Below are 18074 nucleotides of genomic sequence, written 5' to 3'. Positions count from 1 at the left end.
AGAAACTGGAGTCCCCCAGACGGACCTGATCCTGACTGGCCATCAAGAAAAGTTCACGTGTCTTATTGGGAGCAGTGAGCACTGTTTGTGTGACGTGTGCATTCTGGTTTGGGTGATTGTTAAGAAATAGAGGATAAGGGTATTACCATGTAAGGCTCTTTCACTGGTAAAAGGTCCTGCAAACCCACAGGGTTACAGGCCTGAGCCCTAGGAACAGGGTCAGGGTGGGTGCCCTAGAGTGTGTGAGTAACAGAGAATTTTGTGCAGATAACGGCCCCAGGGGCCTCTACATTACTGTGGGGCCCTCGCCACCCCTGGATCGAGAGGGTACAAAGGTGGCTGAAACCCACCTTAGCCCCCACTCCCAGCTGGGCTGTGAATTTTGGGCTTTATCTCTTAGAGGTACAACAAAGAATCTCACCCCTGGGTCCTATTCCCAACTATTCCGTTAACATGCTGCGCAAACTTGGGCAAGTCACTTCTGTTCTCTGTGCTTCTGCTCCTTTTCCCTTCCTTCATCTTGTCTATTAAACGGTAAGCCCTCCGGAGCGGGGTCGATCTCTCACTATGTGACTGTATATTGGAGGCCCGACATTCTACTGTAATACAAAAAATAATGACGTTGCAACTGTTCCAGCCCCTCACTTTGTTGTGAGATGAAGACTGTCTTTCTTTCGGAAAGAAGTGACTTGAACAGAAGCCCCTTCCTCGGTACTGCTGGCTATGCAGGATCATCCCAAATAAGAGCCAATACAGTATTCATCTCTCACCTCCACCCTCCCATCTCCTGGAGGGGCTATGTATATGACAGAACAACACTCTGCCCCCTTTTAGAGAGTTTTAAAAGTGATTATTGGAACTCTTTTCTGTCAGTCCTGCTGAAGAGCCAGGTTCCCTTAGCATTGGGTCCAGCTGGACAGGGCTCAGAGAGAAAAAAAAATGTAACTAAGTACCTCTACAAATGATATGAAATAGATTATTAGAATAATGTGCTGATTTAAAGGTCTGATGTTTTGGGAAAATCCAAGGCTGGAAGCAGGTGCTATGTGTCTCATTTGAAAGCTTTCTAGTGGCATACAGCTCCCGAAAGATACCAAGATGTCAGACATAACATATTTCTTCTGCCCCATTCCCCTGCCCTCTCACTGCCCCTCTAACCTTCTCTACCTGCATTTCCATCTTCTGATACTTCCCAACACCCATTCCCTTCCCCACCCACCACGGGTTCCTTTCTCTCCATTTCCCAAATCTCACTTCTTGTCATTGACTTCTCTCCTCCTCTTACAGGACAAGAGGTGATGGTAGCAGTGCAGGGAGGAGAGGGAATGTTAAAACAACAAACCCCAGTCTCAAGGCCTTGCTGCCTACGGCTAGGACCGCCGCCGCTCACAAAGACATAGTGAAAAGGGCAGCATGCATTTATACACCAGGGTGAAAAGAACCAGGATGAGTCTGATGCAGCTAATGAAAGAGGAGTATCTTTGTGGTTGGCACTGGAAGCTTTCAGCTTTATCATCCTAGGGCTGTGCTCACCCCAAACCAGGTCTGCGTGTTTGCAACTGAAGGGGCTGCTGGGTCTCTGCATGAGAGATCTTGGATTTGTGATTTAATCCTCACATCTCACCAGTGACCTGACAGACAGACAGACAGCTGCTCCACTTGCTGGGATGGGAGTGGGGTGAACCAACAACCCTGACTTGTGATTGCACAGAAAAAGCCTCTAAGCGATCACTGTTTATTTCAGCAGGGTTGCCCACAGCGGAAAGACTTTTTCATGCAGGCTCTGGTGATTCTCAGCTTGGGTTGAGAAAAGTCTGCATTGCTGTTCCCTTCTGCATCTCAATTAGGTGTCAGGACTGTTCACTACCCACCTTTGGTTAAGAACAGATGCATAGCCCATTTGGCACTGTTTTGGGGGCAGTTCAATGTATGAACTCTGGTTTCATTTAAGGATTGGAATCATAGTAAGTGGCTCTACTATCCGCTGCTTTTTTGATTCACTTTATTCTTTTATTCATACGGTCTATGAAAGCCATTCGCTTTCTGCCACATTCATTGGTGAGACTACAGTGAGCAATGTCCTGTTAGAAAATGAAGTTCAATATGTGGGGCTATAACAAAGGCTGGAGGCAGGACTTAACAGAGGCAAGCTGGCTTTAATTCGAATTCAGTACCAACAGTTGAACAGAGTGACAGAAATAAGCAAGGTGATCAAATAAAATAAATGATTAAAACAATTGCTCTGTAACGTGGATAGTGTCTGAGAGAGTTTTCCATACAGAAGAGGTGCCTTCAAACTTTTAAATCCATTTCTCTACGACAGATCTGCTGTTGGCATTCAGACTATTACATTTTATCTCAGGCACAGATAAAGCCTGTTAGGGATAGCATAACCAGCCAGAATTGCCCCATTTTTGGTTGTGAGGATTCAGTGATTTAAGAAACTCATGCACATTCTTAACAATCTGCTATATATGTTTTCATATATTTTAAGGTTGTCTATGCTGAAGGCCACAAGAAATCTTGCAAAACAAAAAAAAAAATATCGCAAGGGCAAATTCTCTAATTCTCACTCTGGTAAAGTTCTCATTGACTTTCATGGGAGTTTTTTTTGAGCCAGGAATGCAGGTACTGATCCAATATAAACATTTCTGATCATCTCAGTGTGTGAAATATTCAAATTTTAGAGCTTTGCTGTTAGAACAAAGGGTTCAACTCAACATTGCTTCTCTATGAAGAGACTGTACCATCGTGGTGTTTGAGCCAAAGTCTCTTGAAATCTAGAGAAATATTCCTATTGACGTCAATAGGCTTTGGATCAGACCCATAGTGGAGGAATACCCTACGGGTGTCAAACCAAACATGGAGAGGGAGGTGTTATCCCAGAAAACATCTGTGGCAGAGGGGCACAGAGGGCTAGCTGTGAGGTTGGAACAAGCATGGTGGGAGAGGGTGAAGTGAAACTGCAGAGCTATGCAGTTATTCACTCGGTAACAGAGATGGGGCTCAAACCACATCTCTAGCCCCAAACACTCCCCTGACTTGGTGAAGTTTGGAGTTTGTTGTGACCTTAATGGCTCAGGCAAATCCCTTCTCTATAAACAAAGTTCCCAGTTTTCTAAATGTGTTGTAACACTCAATAGATTGAGTATCAGAGAGGTAGCCGTGTTAGTCTGGATCTGTAAAAAGCGACAGAGTCCTGTGGCACCTTATAGACTAACAAACGTATTGGAGCTCCAATACGTCTGTTAGTCACTCTATAAGGTGCCACAGGACTCTGTCGCTTTTTTCCAATAGATTGAGTGAGCCTGGAATGCCTTAGGAGAGGAAGACTGGAAGATCTGGAAGACTATGGCAGTGTTAGCTACCAGCCTGATGATAACATAATACAGTACTTAGCACTGATGACATTTTATAGTTGAAATGCTCTTTGCAACAAATCTCACAATTAAAACTGGTTGGGAATGAAGGATGTTTTTAGAGAACATTTTCATAAAAAAACCCCAAACTTATTTTATGTTGTTAGATCAAAATTAGAAATATTTCAACCAGCTCCACTAGCAACACACCACTCAGATCTGGTCCGAAACATCACACTTCCATGTCATGCCCCTGAACCTTTTGGGGCCCTGACAGAGGTCAAAGTGCAGGGGCATCCATGACCCTAATAATGAGGTTCCTATTCTAAACAGGAAGATGGAAGGGCTGAGAATGATGTGGGTGCCCCCCGCTGAAATCAAGGGAAGAAAGAAATTGAAGATGCTCTTCTCATATTTTCTTCAAGACAAGCAAGGTCCACCTCTGAGGTAGGTCTTTCCCCCCATTTTACAGACAAGTAAACTGAGGCATTGGGAGCACAGCTGGGTGGGAAATTATATTTTCTTCTCATGAAAAAAATTCAGTGAAAGTGAGATGTTTCCATTTTCTTTTAAACCAAATATTTTCAGTTTAAAAAAAATTCAGTTTCATGCTGATAAAAATTCAATGAAAACTCAAAATTTGTCAGACATTTTCCATTTGGTCACAAGCTCCATTTGTCAAAAAATGTTTCCATAGAAAATGTTGAAACCAGCTCTAGTACTGAGGTGAAGTGACTTCTCTGAAGCCACATGTGCTATGCTACTTCAGTGTCCTCTGTAGCTTCCAACGGACACTGGTGAAGGAACAGACCAGCCAGCCCCATAGCATAAGGGGTCAGAGATCACAAGTTTTGGGGTGCCCCCCTCCTGCCCTCTAAGGGTCTGTCTACTACACATCAATTAAAAAGCTGCAGCTGGCCCATCCCAGCTGACTCAGGCTCTCAGGGCTCAGGCTAAGGGGCTGTTTAATTGTGGTATAGATGTTCAGGCTGGGGCTGCAACCTGAGTTTGGGACCCTCCCACCTTGACCTAAGAGTCTAACTGAGGAAGTGGTAACGGCAGCGGGAAATACTGTGGTAACGGATCACTGGACTCATTTATAACAAGACAAAAACTGGGGAGCACCAGAGCACTTGATTTGGTGGCAGTAATAGAGTGGGGTGGCTTGTGGGAGGACACAATCTCCCAATGGCAATAGAGCCTGTTGGAAGACCCCTTTAGTAGGGGGCAAGACATATCTGCATAGAAATATTAGTCTCATGTTTATCGTTAACACTTCTGTTATGGTAGCACCCAAAGGCCAAATCATGACTGAGGCCCCACTGTCCTGAGCAAAGCAAAATCAGAGACAGAGGCACAACAGGGGCCTGATCTCAGCTAGGGATGGGGAAAGAACATTCAAACAAACAAACATGGTGGTACCGGGCACAATTTTGTTACATGTTTTGTTGTAATTGGCCTTTGAGTTCGCCCCAAAGGATCTGGAGCACAGAAAAATCCTGGTGTACAGCTAAGCAGAGATGGAACCTGATCTTTGAGTTCTACCTTTCGGCCCCAGTCTTGATGAATTTGGCGCCACCTCCTTCCCTTGTGTTACTATCTTTGATCGTGGGATAGGCACATTTTGTGCCATTTCCCCCCATTAGCCTAATTCCATTTTAGTACTACTGGGGCCTGCGGAATGGATTAATGGCACGCTATTTTCTACTCTAGTAATCTTAGTCACAAAAGTGAGTGAGAGCATACAGTGAAAATGAAGATCTATCAAGGCCCTGCCAGCAGAGTGATAACTCATTCTGATAGCTAACACCGGGGATGAGAACAGAAGATGAAATGAAAAAAAAAAAAACACCCTCCTTTTTATTTTAATACCAAGAACAGAACAAAGCACATTTATCCATTCTCATAACAAAGATTATAATGAGAACAGCAACATACTAGAATAGCATCTTATTTCAGGGATAGGGCTGTAATTTCATCGCCTGCCATAGGCGCTATAGGTAGTTGGCAGTCTGACTGCGGGTATGTGTGTTTAAAATGCATGATCTTCACTCGCGCAATTTATTACATCTTGAGATCACCTTGATGAAATTTCAAGCCTGTAACACCAGACAAGGTGCAATGCAGTCTGTTATCTAACAACTAATGTGGTATGGCTATTCGATGTGGTTACTACTGTAGCTGACTGCATTTGATATGTACATTTTTAAAACTGGTACCTGCAAGGCACTTGCTACAATGGTGTAGAAAAATTAAATTAATATAGACATGCTTATTGTGATCATTCAGTGCATTTCCAGGCTCTGCAGCCTCCATTCTGCTTCGCATTTTAGTCACACTGAAAGCTTTTTTGAACTTTGATAGGGCTAATAACGAGGGCGTATTCATTATTTCAGGAGATTTGGGTTCAAGCCTTGATTGGTGCAGAGACTTTTTGAGCAAGTCACTTTGGTCCTGATCCAAAATCATTAAGTTAATGGGAGTCTTTCCATTGACTTTGATAGACTCGGGATCAAGTCTTTGATGTCTCCGACCATCAGTTCCCTATTAGTAAAATGAAGAGGATGATATAAGGAGTCACTATTTAGGCTTGGGGCTTGGTCCTGATTTAGTTGGGATTGGTCCTGCTTTGAGCAGGGGGTTAGACTAGATGATCTCCTGAGGTCCCTTCCAACCCTGAGATTCTATGATATGAGGACACGTATTACTGTTTGTGGGGGACCTGATATGATGGTGACCATTGGGGCCCTGTCAAACCCGAGATAGGGTTCTGAGGGATGTGGAGGGGGATAATACAAATCTAGAGATTCTGGTCAGAGATCTTACTCCATTTTTAAGAGGCTCATGTCAGGAAAAGGAAAATCCATTCCTGCCATAGCTCTCCAGAAGTCTGTGGGGCTATAGCAGGGAGGAATCTGGCCCGATAGGCCTTCTCCTCCAGCTTTATCAAAAGTTACATGACCCTACCAGGAATCCAGCGGCACTAACAGGCTGTTCAGCATGTTTATTACTCACTCTCTCTCCAGTATGAAGAAGGATTTGGCATAAGTTCGGGTACCTATGTTAGGGATAGGGCCTAACCTTTCAGCTGAGCAGGGCTTCTTAATCCCCACTTGACTGTTACTTGCGTCAGATAATTTACATGATAGAATGAATGAGAGAAGTGAGACTCATAACTTTCTATGCCCACAGGGGCTGGGGACAGAATGCTGAATTTAGAGAATCATCACCCCTGCTGCATAGTTTCAATGTATTGGCGTTGTAACTTAACGAATAGGAGATTGGGAGTCAGGAGTCCCAGAGTCTATTCCTGCCTCTGACCTGCTGTGGCACCATGGATGCATCGCTTCATCTTTGTTTCCCGCCCCAACACTCCTCTGTCTTGTCTATTTAGATTGTAAGCTTCTCAGGGGAGGGACTGACCTAGCAGGATGGGGCCCAAATCTCAGTTAGAGCCTCCAGATGCTACTTCAGTACAAATAATTGTGCTTTATCACTTCACTAACCACTAACCAAATTGTACTAGAAGATGTGGACTCCGGCTCATGCACCACATCTCTCCTGAACTATGTAGATAAAGCTTCCACACCACTCATAAGAGGAGAGAAACTTTCACGGGAGCTCATTAAAGCAAGGATTTGATAGTGTGTGATTTTTTTTTTTTAAAAGGCTAAGTAGCATTTTGCACGTAACTATGGAGCTAAGGCCAGCACCACAATAATTAGTTTTTGAGGACTTGGATCAGAAGTCAGTGGAGATTAGCCAGGAAGAGGAGTCCAGATCCAACCACCTTTGGTCAGCCGGGTCTCTAGCCACTGGGAGTGCAGTGTTAGCTCATCTCCTGGCTGGAAAGGATAAGTTACAGGTGGGCCCAAAATGGAGCCATAAATCATATCTCCTAGATTTCTCGGGTGGCTCAAAAAGTGCAGCAACAAGGGGGCAGAACTCGATGGGTCAGCAGCCTCTGAGACAGAGGGCTCACTCCCCCAGGACTAGGTTGAGGCATGAGGTGGGAATGTTGGGCCAGATCCTGGGCTTTGAAGAGGTCACTTTGTTTTGCCAAAGCAACACGAAGTGTCTTGAAAGGTTAGCTGAGGATTCCGCGAACTGGCTTTGCCTGACCCCCACCTTATGGATCAGAGCGTGGGTCTGGGCTAAAGGAGTGGGTGGATCGGCTTATGTGGCCTGCATCTAGCAGGAGGTCAGACTAGATGATCATAATGGTCCCTTCTGATCTTGAATTCTATGATTCTATGATTCTACCTGGGGACCAGAGGGGTGTGAGGAAAATGATGAGGACTGAACTACTCCTGTGATTAAATGCTCACCAACATGTGTAAGGGTAGCACAGTCTGTCCCCAAACACGTATTGAGTGTGTCAGACTGAGGAAAGCCCAAAGCCCATTATTTTACAAATCCAAAAACAAACAAATAGAATTAAACAATTAGAGCAGCCGGGACACATATATGCTTGCAGTTCAGTTGGGATGCATGGCACTTTTCTAGACAGATGAGATATTTTTTTAGCGGGTTACTTGAGGCAATGTTTTACCCTGCAGAGATTTGCCATAGTTCCTTACCAACTGATTGCTGAATTCCTTGGGACATTGGAGGGCCAGATGTCCATGCTTTTGCATATGACCATGCTGTCTCTGCAGTATGGCCTGTGCAAATGAGGGGTTGCATCAGAGTTTGCATGAACACCGGACAAGCACACAATACATCGGATGCACATATACTTCTTGAAGTCTGAGTGTAAGACCGTTTGCAAGTGATCTTCATCAGGAAGTGCAACACTGCAGGAAAAGAGCAACTTCTGTTTATAGTATATGACAACACATAGGCCCTGATCCTACTCCTATTGAGGTCAATAGTAAACCAACTGTGCCTGTATTTCCTCCCGCCATTTGAAGGCGCGCGCACACACACACACACACACACGCTTCCCTGCCTACATTGAGATTCCCAGCAAGCCAGACTGTCTAAAAGGCTAGCATCTGTGCTTTGCTTTCTCTTCAGAGGCTGGCTGTGGACAATTACACTGTTCAGAGTTACCACACAGCTCCTTCTAGGCAAGCACATTTATGGGTGAGGTGAAAACATTACAGAGAAAACCCATTAAAAATAATAAAAGAACCTACACACATGCTAAAAAGCTTAACAGATCACCCCAACTCCAACCTCAGGCTCTGGTAGGTAGCACGCCTTCAAAACCACAGCTGGGTTTTCTCTGTGGTTACAGGTTCATAACTTTCTCAGAAGCAGAACAAAGACTGGGAAGATCATCCCCTTCCTTTAGACAGCGTGGGCCTTTGATTTTAGCGTTCTATAATTAGCAGAGAATGACCCTCTGCTCAGGCAGTAGCTTCAAAAAGCTGGGTTTTTGCATACCCAGGGATGAGGAATTTGCATTCACCTCTCCCTAGCCCCAGGAAATCCATTTTACACTTATTGTTCCAAAAGGCCATTCTTGTCTTGCATATTTTCAATATTGTCCGTTGAACTCCCAGGCTTCATAGCACATGGCCTCCCTTGAGATGCTACATACAATCCCAGCCCACAGTAATACATAAACTTTGAGTTTAATACGCTTGACCCCAAAGATAATTCAGTGAGGTCTCCCAAATATATTGCAGGATGGTGCAGGGCCAATTGCAACTATGAGTTTGATCCTGCTCCCTGTGGAGTGCAAGGGTATCTAGCTGTTGACTTCATTGTGACCAGGTACAGACATTTTGTGTCCCAGAAAATCAGCATGCTGTGGGTAAGAAGGATGGGATGGGGCTATGAACAGGAATATTTAAAGTAACAGCAAAGTAACTCAAGGTTTCCTTAGCCTTGCAGGCACCACAAAGGAAAATCCAGCTTGCTTAATTTGGTTTCAAGTGCAGTTATCCCCTGAAAAGCAATTCTATAAAGAGTGGTAGCATAGGGTTCCATGTTTGCTGTATCTCACTGATTCCATAGCAAATGTGTTCAGTTTACAAATTGAAATTGCCAGCCCTGCCAACTCAGCCTGAGATTTGTATAAGGCTGGAAGAAACCTCCATCATCAATCATACAGGACATGCAGGCCAGTCTATGTTCTCAGTTATCCCTCTGCATCTCCACATCGTCAAATTATGCTATTAGCAAGAGTTGTTTTCAATGGGTTTGCACCAGTGTAACAGACTGGAATTTAGTAAACAATTTTGCTGCTGATCCACCAGAAGGAAGAGAATCTAGCTCACTCTCCTTTAGCTGCATGAGATTCTCCATGGCTAGCAAGAGTAAAATTCAGATTTTTGTACCTATAGTCAGCAGACCTCACTCTGAATACATATAATAGCATAACTGAGGAACAAGAAATTGCCATTTTAATACAGTCACTTGTCAGACTCAAACCTCACCTGAAATTAGCAATAAGTGACCCTCTAAAAGTGTAGCTAAGATAAACAGTTTGGATAAGCATCCAAAAACTGTCAAAACATCTAGGACCAGATTCTCCAAAGGGTGTACATGACCCTCAGGCTACACCCACACCGTGGAATTCCCCTGCATGTGTAGCCATACTCCCACTAGCTCTTATTGAGGTAGCACAAGTATAAATGGCAGCATAGGCACAGTAGCACGGATAGCAGCAGTGGAGGCATGCCTTAGCCACGTTGAGAACAAATCAGCCTGAAACCGGTGAATTCGTACTTGGCACGGCTAAGCTTCGCCTCCAAGGTCACTACACATGCTAGTGTGGCTATACCGCTTGTGCTGGCGTGATGAGAACTGGCGTGAGCAGGGGAATCACATCCCTAGCTTGTAGTGTAGATGCAGCCTCACTTGTTTGTGTGACTTGCATGGGCCAATTACTATATTTGCACCTCCAGTACAAGCATGGCAATAGAAAATACAAATTAGATGCACAACTACATGGCATATGCTTCTGAATATTTGGCTGCTTGAGATGGGTATCACCAAAACCACGATTTTGTGAGCTTTGGGAAAAGCTCAGTTAATACTTTTAAAGAGTATGATTTTGCTAAAGCTTGAATCATTGGCCTAACTCTGTTGCCACTTAAATCAGTGTAAGTGTTAGCTCAGCACTTTTGAAGTCTGTGGGATTTTCATGTTCAGATTTTTTACAGCTTTGTGGTATGTTGGCAGGAAGCACAGGAGAAGCAGTATTCTTGTAGTATTTCTAGACTGGGAGGAAGCAGGAAGTAACAAATCTTGTGAGAGCACATGTGCTCCGGAAGTTTTTAATATTTCCTTCTTTCAGCTGGCAATACTGTAAGAGCTACCTTTCTTGCATTTCAATTTTTTCCATTATTGGTCATAAAAATGGAATAAAAAGTGAGTATATGTTAAAAATTCTCTAATATTTTTCAGAGTAGCAGCCGTGTTAGTCTGTATCCGCAAAAAAAACAGGAGTACTTGTGGCACCTTAAAGACTAACAAATTTATTGTAGCATGAGAGTGAGCTAAAAGCTACTTTCTTGCATGCATAGAATGGAACACACAGACAGGAGATTACATACAACATACACAGAAAAAGAAATGAAAAGGTGCATAACACAGGGTCTAACTAATCAAGATTGAGATGAGCTTGTTAGGAAAAAAAAAAAAAAAATTTTTTATGATAAATAAAGATAAGATGAGGAATAGAAGGTGTGAGGAAAACATACATAAATAAATTTTTGAAATTCTATCACTGTTACTCCCCTCTTCCCCTCCCTCTGAAGTTTCTGGATCAATCAGAGTTTTGGCTGAAGGTGCGGGTCAGTTATTTTATCCAAGCTGCTCATCCAAAAATCAAATGTTTCTGTAGGACAGTTCTGCAAGACAGTCTGAAGCCAGCACTGGCAAAGAGGCACAGCTACAAACCTTCATCATTATTTCAAGATAAGTCTCCCCCAGCAGATGGACAGCACTTTGGTGGAACTATGTACCACATTCAGTAAGGAAGGCGGCAGACAAATATGTTCTTAACTGAGTGGGCACAATCCAATTTTCCTTGCTTTGTAGAATCCAGTGACTCTTATCTGCTTGAGAGCAGGCATTCCTCATAACTTGCCATCTGATAGCTATTCTATGGGCTGTGTGAAATGAGTTGTGGTCTCAGTCCATTTACTACCGGACTGAAACCCTTCTACATTACCAAAACCACCTGCATGACCCAAACCAGCTGGCAGTCACCCTTAGCTGCACTCTCACTCAGGGCCGGTGCAACCATTTAGGTGACCTAGGCGGTTGCCTAGGGCGCTAGGATTTGGGGTGCACCATGTTCTTCGGCAGCGACCGCGGCAGCCGGATCTTTGGCCGCTGCCAGCATTTAGGCGGAGGGAGCTGGGGCAGGGGAGCGCGGGGAGGGCTGCCTGCAGCAAGTAAGGGGGGAGCGCGTCACACAGGGGAAGTGAAGCAGCCACGGCATGCTTGGGGAGGAGGCGGGGCAGGGGTGAGCTGCTTTACTTTTCCTGCCTCCCAGGCTTGCGGCGCCAATCAGCTTAGACGCCGCAAGCCTGGGAGGTGGGAGAAGTGAAGCAGCGACGGCGTGATCGGGGTGCTTGTGCGCAGAGCAGGGGTGAGCTGCGGCGGAAGGTGGAAGTTTTAGCTAGGGCCCTGCTCTTACTTAGGGTATGTCTCTAGGGGGATAAACCCCAGAGCTGACCCAGGTCAGCTGACTCAGGCTCATGGGCTGAAAAATTGCTGTGTAGGCTCCAACCCACGCCTGGATGTCTGAGCTCTGGGGCCTGAATGTCTACACAGCAATTTTCAGCACAGAAGCCTGAGCCCTACAAGCCTGAGTCAATCGACCTGGGCCAACCCTGGCCATGCTACAGGGGCTTTATCACCATGTAGACGTACCCACAGGTGATGTCTATGCTGGCCTGCAGTTCAGACTACAAGGCTGTGAATAGCAGTGAGAGCTGTAGCTCCCTCATGTGGATGCTGTGTGTGCAAACTAAAAGGTGTTACCTCACATTCATGTAGTCCTGTTTGAAGAGGACTATGTTAATGCAAACTAGGAACCTCTTAGTTCACGCCTGCGGCACCCACACAAAAGGGTACAGCGCAGTACTTAAGTGCAGACTAAGAGGTTCTGAATAGCTGTATGAGCTGTGGGCCAGTATCGACACACCCTTAGATCTTGTCTATGCTTCAAAGGTTTTCCGGTCTAATCATACATATAGCCAGCCCTCCTAGTGGGGGCAAAGTTTATACCAGCAAAAATGTGTTTGTGCCAGTCTAATTTATACCAGTTGCCTAAACAAAAATAAGCCTGACCAACAAAAGCCAGAATAACTGCATCTACATTTTCCAGAGTAGCAGCCGTGTTAGTCTGTATCCACAAAAAGAACAGGAGTACTTGTGGCACCTTAGAGGCTAACAAATTTATTTGAGCATAAGCTTTCGTGGGTTTAGCCCAGGTGCCAGAGGTACTCCTGTTCTTTTTGCATCTACATTATGGCTTTTGGCCGCATAGAGGCAAAGAGGTCCCTGGTCAGAGTTCCCCCATCAGTCAAAAATGTCATTGACCACAGAGCTGTGAAGTTCCCATTTGTAGTCGGTTGCCTCCAGCTCAAGTTTGAAGCCTACTTGGGGGCAATGCAGGGAATTTTGCTATATACCCATTCTGGGAATAAATGGAGGATGTTAGTCTCCAGGACTACCTTGTTCTTGACACTGTGTAATGTTTTCATTTGCTTGGATGAGTCCCTCCTACTGGAGCACCTCTGTACCAAAGAAGTTACTCTAATCAGAGAGATTCAAGTGGATGAACACACACTTTGCTTGTATATAAGCAACAACTTGTAAAAAGAACAAAGCAACTGACATCAGCATTTCTGCCAAGATCTGCGTCTACGTTCAGTTAAAAAAGGCGTCCAACTAGCTTTAGTTGTGCCATTTCAATGGTATTACTCTGTTATACACATTTCAAGCTTACTAAGCTCTCGGAGGGCATGCCTCTGCCCGTTCCTCCTCAAAACACACTTTGTCAAAGAGGACTTTAAACCCTAACTCACTCCCTCCCCTCAAATCACATTGGGATTTAAAAAACAAAACCGGAAAAACCACCCATAGAATTACAAGACTCATGGGTAACTCTCTTCATTGTCTGTAGGGTATTGATTTAAGCCATCAGCTCTTCAGGGCAAGTACTTTGGCTACCTGTTTGTGAAGGACTTGGGGTGGGGAAGAGAAGGGGGAAGGACAGAAACAATGGCAAAATGATAGGCATTGTATGATGTTTGGGATTAACGAAGGAGTGGTGTTTGTGTTTCTGGTCTTGCTATCTAGATTGCAGTGTTTGAGTTTCTGCAATCGTTTGGACAGAGATAGCATTCACATATCGATAATGCAGGAAAGGCAAGTTCCTTTTAATAAAAAACAAGCTCATCTGCAGGATTTGATTTCAGGCATGACTTGCATGGGGCAGCCACATTCTGTGTAATTCTACTGGCTCAAACCTCAGTGAGTGGGCATGACAGAGCCTTTTCTGCAGCTCTGCCAGCATCCTGTTATTGGTGTGCCTCATCTGCAAAGTCCTCTGGTACCACAGGGAACTGTGCACTTGGCATTGACCACGTCAAACCTAGACGCTCCATGACACTACTTGATTACATATCCTGGTTCTGATTCCCCCACCATTCTCCAAGTTACCTGCTTGTATCAATAGTGTTACACTCGTAGAGAATTAGGCCTATGCGGTATTGCTTCACTGTCAATACTGTTACCATTGGAGTTACTAATTGGGCTGGTGGGACTAATGGGTCTTGGTGTGGTATTTTTCCCTCAATACGTCCCAGTCCACTGAGATCTCTTCCTTTCCCATTTCATTAAACTTTATTTTTCTCTTAGGTGGGGTTTTATAGCATTTTGTGTACACGCTGCTCAGAGAAGCTGCTTGGTACTGCAGAAAAGAAGGAGCCCTGCCTCTCGGAAGGAATTCCTTGGGGCCAGACAGCTTGACTGTCACTTCCGCTATTTTAACATGTCCTCCCTAGACAAGCACAGAAGGATTTGTACCCCCCCTAGGGGATTAATGCAGGATGCCCAAGGCCCTGGAATATCTTCCTTGCTCACTTAGACTCCAACCCAGGGCCTGTTGAAGTCAGGGGGAGTCTTTCATAGGGCTATCACCCTCCAGGATTAGAGACTAGGTCACGTGATGAAACCTCCAGGAATAAACCCAACCAAAATTGGCAGCCCTAGTTCAGTTTATTTCAGTGGAGGCCAGAACTGCCCCTTTGTGGCCCATCCCGCCATGCCCTTCCATGTACTTAAATCAACTGGCCTGGAGAATGCCTAGGTGGGAGGGAAGCCAAGAGATCTCCCAGATCCAGAGAACTCAGAAGCAGTTGGGAAAGAAACAACTCCCTGCATCTTGCTCAGCCAGACCCCGACAGGCCGTACTGGCTCGCCTCTGCTCCCCTGGAATCTGCTTCACGGAGACCTTTGGCAGCTGCAAGGTTGAAGGAGCCCCTGGCTCTGCAGAGGACTAAGCCAGGCAGCGCTGCCCAAGAACTAGCCTTGCAGCATCCTGGGCGTTGGAGTGATTGGCCTCAGACACGAGCTAAAAAACAGGAAATGCTCCAGAACCAGAGGGCCAGACTCAAACTAGATTGAGGCAAGGAGGCGCTCAGCTGAAGGGGAGAGCTGAGAAGCCTCTCCCACCCCTGCCCTGGGCCTAGTGACGGCTCCAGTTCCAGCAAGAAGACTGTGCAAGGCGATCGCTGAGAGCAAGGCAAGTTTCCCCAAAGAAAGCCATGGACCACTGGGTCAAATTTACAGTTGCCCTACAGCCCCGTTGTGTCAGGGCCATAAACTCCCACTAATCCACTTAACGGACCTTATACGCCAGGCATAGATACAGGTCTGCACAATCTCCACAGGAGCTGGTCATATTCAGGATAGAATGGAGGCCAGATGAGGCAGCATGGTTGGGGCACTGTGCCTCACTAATTCACCACCGCTGCAAGCCCCATAGGGTGTGTCTATACTGCAGTGAGACACCCATGGCTGACCCATGCCAGCTGACTCAGGCTCACAGGGCTTGAGCTAAGGGGCTGCTCAACTGCAGTGTAGACATTTAGGCTCAGGCTGCAGCCCGGTGAGGGTCCCAGGGCTTGGGCGAGTACCTACACTGCAGTTAAACAGCCCCTTAGCCTGAGCCCCGTTGTTGGGTAGGGAAGGTTACAGTGTCACCATTTTGGATTGGTAAAAGGACAATCTGTCCTCCATCTTGGCATTCCTTCTCCTTCAACTTTAAGCCCCAAAACAAGGAAAAGGCAGGAAAGATAGTGTCTCCTGGCAGCAGAATCTGCCTAGCACCAGGGGTGCTGTGTCTCTGGATGCTATGAAAGCAGGCCATCTCAATGAGACATAGAAGCCCTCCCACAGAATAACAGCCTAGCTAATAACTAGAGCCCTGAGGTAATAGCACTTGAGGTGAACCTGTAACATCTACCAAGGTTCCCTTGACTTACCTCCACTCACCTGCTCCATCATCACATGAGCTAGCGTTCGCATTCAGCACACAGGACGACGAGATCAAGAATAGAAGACAGAAGACACCATACTGAAGATCTACTTACCTGTCACCGAAGTTCCTGAGATCTTGTTTCTGTTTTACTCCTGTTCCTGGCACCTGTCCCTGAGACTCTGGTTCCCATCTGTGTTCCTGTTCTCCTGTCCAGCATCTGCAAGATATGGTATAGTCCTTCATACCCCATTGTGTAAAGTGTAAAGGGTTTGGGACTCTGGTTTTCACCTCCATTTACATCATTTGTGATAAAAACTGAGCTGTTATAGTGTTATCTTAGTTTGCAGGGAGTCCTAGCCTGTTCTTATATAAATATCACCTGTTTGCAACCTCAGTCTTCCTTTGTCTTGACCACACAATTACCGATGATAGATGCGGAAGGGGTAGAACACTGCAGATGGAACTTGTTTTACTTTACAGAAAATGGGCCAACTGTCTTAGGGTAACACCATGAGCCTGAGTCAGGTGGCACAGGCCAGCCACGGGTGTCTAACTGCAGTGTAGACAGATCTATAGAGATTAGGGCAGCAAGGAACACAGTTTAGGACAGCCCTTGTGGAGTGCGAGCACACAGGGGACAACGTAGGATGTGTGTGTGAATGAGGCAGATGCTGCCACCCCTCAGTCTCCACCATAACTGTTGCACTAGTAGGGCTGTGAATATTCCCATCCCACCCCAAGGCCTGCACAAGTTCTCTCACTCTGCTCAAATACATATGCTCCCACCCCTGCCCCACATCACAGACTGTGGTTCTTCACGCACCAGTTTTCTCCTAGGCAGTGAGGCCTCTTTTAAGATGAGCAAGAAAGGGCACCAAGACTGACATCCAAGGACGCTAGCTGGGAAAGAGCTGAGTCCCCCTGGCTTTGGCACAAATCAGGTTGTGAATTAGAGTGGAGCAAAGCACACAACCAAAAGAATAAGAGGGGCCCTTTCCTCTCTGTATTTACTATACTAATAAAAAAGCCTCATAGCAACTAGCTGTAATGTAAATCTACTTTAAGGAGTAACTGCTGCACTGGGGATCATTAAAAAAACCCAGCTCTGTCATTAAAGCTTGGGGTTGGGAGATTGCTCATATGATTATTTTTACATGAGGCTGCACAGAGGATTGTTCTGCAAAGCCACACAGCTGAGGGGGTTGCATAGACAACTTGCTAAGGGAGTTTACTCAGATTTCCTATGCAAAGGCATTGTGTCCCAGAAATAGGAACAGCTGGCTTCCTAGGTGGCACTCCCACCAACACCAGGATTCAATCCCTTTGTTTCAGGGCTGAGTTCCATTTCTCCACCCCAAAACAATTCCAAATAAAGCCAAGAGATGAACCAGCTCCTGTATCCTGCAGCAGCCTATCTACTTCCTGCACATCTTACAGCCTCCTCCCCCAAGATGCTCACTGGCCTTTTATCAGAGCACCAAGGGGTCTGCAGACTCTGATCCATGGCTCTAACACAGTGGTTCCCAAACTTGTTCCACTGGTTGCAGGGAAAGCCCCTGGCAGACAAGGCCAGTTTGTTTACCTGACACTTCCACAGGTCCAGCCAATCACAGCTCCCACTGGCCACGGTTCACTGCTCCAGGCCAATCAGAGCTGCTGAAAGCAGCATGGGCTGAGGGACGTACTGGCCATAGCTTAGGGTTTGGGAACCACTGCTCTAGCATATAAGGGTATAACACCCATGGCTGGAGGTTGAAGCCAGACAAATTCAGACTGGAAATGAGGCATACATTTTTAAGAGTGAGTGTTAATAATCATTGGGCTAACTTACCAAGGGTTGCTGGAGATGCTGTATCACGAAAAAGGTTTAAATCAAAATACTCTAGTTCTAACAACAATTAACAGCAGCAATAACTTCACTAGCCTGTGTTATACAGGTGATCAGAGGAGATTAACACAGTCTTCCTACCCAGCCTTTTTATTTGAGAACCTGATGCCCAGACTCAGACCTGGGAGGTAGCTAATTACACACAGGTGAGGCTGAGCCTGCCTGATTGGAGCACCCATCAGGATTCAGGCATCCGGCTGGCTGCAGCTGTGCAGAATCAGTGTTCTCTGCCACACTCATCTTTGCACTGCAGGTGCTTTGTTTTGTGAGCTTTGCGTTTTGCAGTTAGGCTGTAAACACTGGGTTTGGGGGCTCCTTTTCCTCTCCAGTTGCACAGACCCGGGGCATGCTGTCAGTGCCTTGTAATGGA

General features: G+C 45.7%; 1 long non-coding RNA gene across 1 annotated transcript; it reads right to left on the bottom strand.

Annotated features, from left to right (window-relative positions):
• Window positions 1–288: 288 nt before the first annotated feature.
• LOC120409604 lies at window positions 289–17756 on the bottom strand. Its single transcript, XR_005601366.1, has 3 exons — window positions 17648–17756; window positions 15929–16033; window positions 289–599 (listed from the first exon to the last, which is right to left on the bottom strand). It is a non-coding gene; the product is annotated as an uncharacterized LOC120409604 (long non-coding RNA).
• Window positions 17757–18074: the final 318 nt, after the last annotated feature.

Source organism: Mauremys reevesii, linkage group 7 (assembly GCF_016161935.1).
Source record: "Mauremys reevesii isolate NIE-2019 linkage group 7, ASM1616193v1, whole genome shotgun sequence".
Classification (NCBI taxonomy): Eukaryota; Metazoa; Chordata; order Testudines; family Geoemydidae; genus Mauremys; species Mauremys reevesii.
The sequence above is the reverse complement of the archived record's forward strand: the minus strand, read 5'-3'. Positions and strand labels throughout refer to the sequence as shown.